The sequence below is a fragment of the Tamandua tetradactyla genome, chromosome 5 (assembly GCF_023851605.1).
Source record: "Tamandua tetradactyla isolate mTamTet1 chromosome 5, mTamTet1.pri, whole genome shotgun sequence".
NCBI lineage: Eukaryota > Metazoa > Chordata > Mammalia > Pilosa > Myrmecophagidae > Tamandua > Tamandua tetradactyla.
The window spans coordinates 75787432-75792124 of record NC_135331.1 but is presented as its reverse complement, the minus strand read 5'-3'; the positions used below and the strand labels follow the sequence as shown (position 1 = coordinate 75792124).

Sequence of the window (4693 nt, the reverse complement as noted above, 5' to 3'; positions counted from 1 at the left end):
CCTACCTATTGCTAGCTAGTAAAGGGGTAGGAAAGCCTCTCACACTGAGGACATAGCCAAAGATTCTTCTTACTGTGCCAGGGGTAGAAGCAAGAGTCCTTCTCTTTGGGGGAAAGACAAGAAACGATCTTCAGTGTATCATTCTACTAACTGATAACAGAGTTCTTTTATTCCTAGACAAGGGGCAGAAAAATGTTGCCCAAGACCCCCCGCAGATGGAAAGCAGAGTCCGACTGCCACAGAATGGAGGAGCAGGACTAGAGAAAGCCAGTCCCTGATGATCAGGGACACAGATTCTGCCCGAGACTGAGCAGTGGCACCCCAAACGCCCTGCCCTGTTACAAACTGATCACTGGATAACAATCCACAGCAATGCACACTGGACAAGAGATAGGAAGAGTGCCCTCTGGAGGACAGTTATGGGACTACCAAACTTGATGGTGAAACAGGGACAGTGAGAAAACCTCTCCACCTCTCCAGACACCATGCTAAGAACAAGCTGATGGAAGTTAAACGCTGGACGATGCAAAGCCTGGAATATACCGAGAATGACAACACCAAGGAAAAACCCAAACTTAGCTCAATTCTTGACCACATTCAATCTACTCCCTACCCTAAAAGCCTGGCTGTACTATTCCTTTTGTACACAATGTTCAGCAGTCAACCCAAAGCTACAAGGCACACAAAGCAAGAAAAAATAGATCACCGTCAAGAGTTACAGCAATCAATAGAATCAGATAGAGAAATGACCCAGAAAGAGAAGAAAATGTTATCAGTATTAGGAATAAAAGAAGGGACATCACGAAATATTATGCAGAATTTTAAGGGGTCATAAGGAACTATCATGAGGAAACAAATGCCAATAAGTTTGATAAGGAAGAAAAACTAGAAAAATTTCTTAAAAGACACAAATTGCAAAAATTCCCTCAAGAGGAAATTGATAACCTGAATAGTTCTATAACCATCAAAGAAATTTAATTCAGAATTAAACCCTTCCAACAAATAAACCTCTAAGCTCAGATGGCTTCACTGGTAAATCCAGCCAATCATTTAAGGAAGCAACATTACAAAATCTGACTTTTCAGTAAACAGAAACAGAAGAAGTTTCAAATCCATTTGATGAGATCAAATATAACCTGATACCAAAACTTGACAATCTCAAGCTATAGCATTTTTAAATATTTAAAATGATTAAAGAGGGTGCACAGGTAGTTCAGTGGTAGAATGATCACCTTCCATGTGGGAGACCATGCACGTCCCCCCAAAAAAATGAAAGAGATTTAAATGTCATCTAAACCTTAAGCCAATATGATGCAATATTTTTTTTTAAAGCAGGCAGATTTTTAAAATTCAAGACAAACAACTTACAGAAATGACAGTTACTACTCTCATAAAGCTTACTCATAACGGAGAGACAATTAAAAGTTTATTATTCAATAGCCTATGTAGTGATTAATGTTAAGAAGAAAAATAAAGACACAATTATACAGAACACTGAGGAAGCAGATAATATTTTTGGCAGAATTTTTATGTATTTATTTATTTTTTGTATGACAGGCAGAGTGTCCCAGCATGGCAGGCAAGAATTCTGCCTGCTGAGCCACCATGGCACTGCCATTTGGTAGGGTTTTTAAGAAAGCTTCTCAGTGAAGGCAAATTTGAGCACAGAACTAAAGAATGGAGAATAATGAGGATCTGAGTAAATCACCTTTAGTGTTGCAGAGAGAAAAAGAATGAAAATTATGAAAGAGAAATTAAGAGACAGAGAAGAAAATGAAAGGTCTAATATGTATCTAATGGGAATTCCAAAGTGAGAGAAGGGTGCAATCAGTATTCATATAGAATCAAGTGGTGATTTTGGTTTTAGTCAAGGAAAAACAAATTTTAATATACTGAAGGAAGTTAGAGAAAATATTAATAAGGAGAAAAGAATAAAGATGAGATAGATAATATGAAGGGCTGAGTTTTGAGGGGAGGGAATATGATTTCAACCCATGGTAGAGGAATTAGTCTAACACAGGTGGACAGACAGCATTTCTATGAAAATATAGGGGAAACAGTGGGCATGGGTCTGCACAGATAATTATGAATATTATACATTTTTATAGGGCTGAATAGTGGGACAATGTCCTGCTGTCTCTCAAAAGCTTTGATTTTTTTTTTTTTTTTTTTTTTTAAAGGAAAGACAGAGAGAAGGAAGGAAGGATAGAAGGAAGGAAGAAAGGGAAACATCTTTAAACATTTTCTTGTTTTATTGTATTTTGTTTTTCCGTTTTTTGTTACATGGGCTGGGGCCGGGAATCGAACCGAGGTCCTCCGGCATAGCAGGCAAGCACTTTGCCCGCTGAGCCACCGCGGCCCGCCCCAAAAGCTTTGATTTTTAAATGTCCCACTGCTTATATAAAGTAATTTCTGAAGAGCTGACAGCAAAAAGGAAAAGTTGCTGAGTAATGTTCATATAATCATACAGTAATAAAAAAATAATAATAGGCACTTCATCCTCAAAGAGCAAACTCTAAGAGAGTTGGGTCCTCTTTATATAATCTGACATCCATTAGAACCAGGAGCATAGTGCTTCACTTGACCAAATACATTTTTACAATTAAAAAAAATATATTTCTTGACTAAGTAAGAGATGTTATGTACTTTTCAGGTTAACATCACAATGTAAAAGAAAATCTACATTTTTACTCCTAGGTTTTAAAGCCCACCATTAAATCCGATGCTTATACCTATGATGTGTTATAAAAATCTTCAAAAATCCTACTATGTAATATGCATTTTTAATCCCTTTCTCTAGACAACCTGATTTTTTCCCTCAGATTTTCCAAAGGAAGAATGACACATCATTGTTAGGACACAATGAAGTAAGACTTCAAAGTGTGAGTGGGCATTAGCAGAAGAAGACTGCTAACAAATAAAAGAAAAAGTAGGTTGAAGTCCCACATACTATTTAAAAAAAAAAATGGTCATGTCTGTTGTTCTCAATCACTTCTTGCTAAAAATGAAATATCACAGGATATAAAGTGTCAGAGAAGCCATCAAGAGACTTCCTTCGGATTTTTCGTTGCATAAAATTAATTGGTTCACTTGAAGTTGGAGGATTGCCTAGGGATTTCTGATAAATGCTCTTTAAAAACCTTGTAGCCACAGGTTTTGGAGTGAGAGAGAGATGTATCTATTAGTACAAGCTGTTCCATTGGAAGCATCTATAATTTGTTCCAACTAATTCTGAAAATCAATGCCCTCATCAAAAGGTGCATGCCCAGAGCTGCCGCCTCCGCTGTCACCCCTTCCACCACTCGGCAGTTGGAGATGAAGCTGCTGTGTTTCTGGAAAGGAACTTGCCCAGCAGACCAGGCAGGAGGTCTGGCAGGAGGAGGTGGGTGGGTAGCCTGGGCAGCAGGCGCCCGTCCCCACACTGGTTCTCACCCAGCCACTCCTGGCCTACCAAGACCCGGCAGCAGGGCATGGAAATCACCACTGAAATGATTTTGAAACCAGCTTTGATTTGAGAGGAAGAATTGTTGAGTTTGATCGATAAGCTAAATAATGATGACGATGTGGATGGCCTCCGTGTTCAGCTGCAGCTTCCAGATCACAAAGAGAACAAGGTCTGCAGTGCTGTTTCTCCAGACCAGGATGCCGAGGTTCTCATGTAATTAACGTAGGACAGATGTTTGGAGCAGGATTCCATGCTCCCCGCTACCTCATGGGGTGTGTGGGAAATAATTAAGCAAACTGGAATTCTAACACTAGGGAAGAATGTAGTTGTGTCTGGATGGTCCACGAGTGTTGGAATGTCCATTGCAATGTTACTCCACACAGATAGGGCAGAGGCACCTCTTGGAGGTGATGCCACCGTTACAATATCTCATCATTACACTCCCAAAGAACAGGTGAAGAAACACACTTCTTGCAGATATTGTGGTATCCCCTGCAGGCATTCCAAATCTGATCACAGCAGATGGGATCAAGGAAGAAGCAGCAATCATTGACATGGAAATGAACAGAGCTGAAGATCTCACAACCTCTAAGCCTGAGTTGGTTGGAGATGTGGATTCTGAAGAAGTCAGGAAGAAAGCCGGTCCCATCCTTCCAGTCAGGAGTGTCTGTCCCAGGACAGTGGTGATGTTAATGTAGAATCCCATCACTGCTGTGAAAAATCTGCTGAGGCTCAAAGAGCAGAAAGTGCTGAAGCCTAAAGAGCTTGGAGTAGCAACACCAATGAACTGCTCTATCTTCTGTTTTATGAACAGCCTTCCATGCCAGTTCAAGAACAGGCAATAGAAATGCAATATTTTTTTATTCTACCAAAATGTTTTAAAATGGTGCTTTATATTTATTGAAAGCATAAGTGGGTGGATTTTTGGGCAAAAAGTTCTCACCCAGGAGCACGCTGGGCCATGGGACCCAAGTGAAGACCCAAGTTACTCAGCACAGGGCATTATTCTCACATTGGAAATGGTTGTGTAACTTTGTCAGACCACTGCAGTTGTTAAAATCTGCCTTTCTTAGAATTGAATTTCCCAGGTGCTACTCTAATAAGAGTTGATAACCAAATTAGGTTCCAAACCTGTTGAGTTCAACTGGTCAAACCAAAGGAAAAACATTGCCAAAGAAAATGAAGGGAAAAGTAAATAGAAAATGAAGGGAAAAGTAAATAGGAAGAAATGATAACAATTGAGTAAGA

At 39.6% G+C, this 4693-nt stretch overlaps 1 pseudogene; it reads left to right on the top strand.

The window, feature by feature from the left end:
• Nucleotides 1-523: 523 nt before the first annotated feature.
• LOC143683128 (bifunctional methylenetetrahydrofolate dehydrogenase/cyclohydrolase, mitochondrial pseudogene) lies at nt 524-4290 on the top strand (annotated as a pseudogene).
• Nucleotides 4291-4693: the final 403 nt, after the last annotated feature.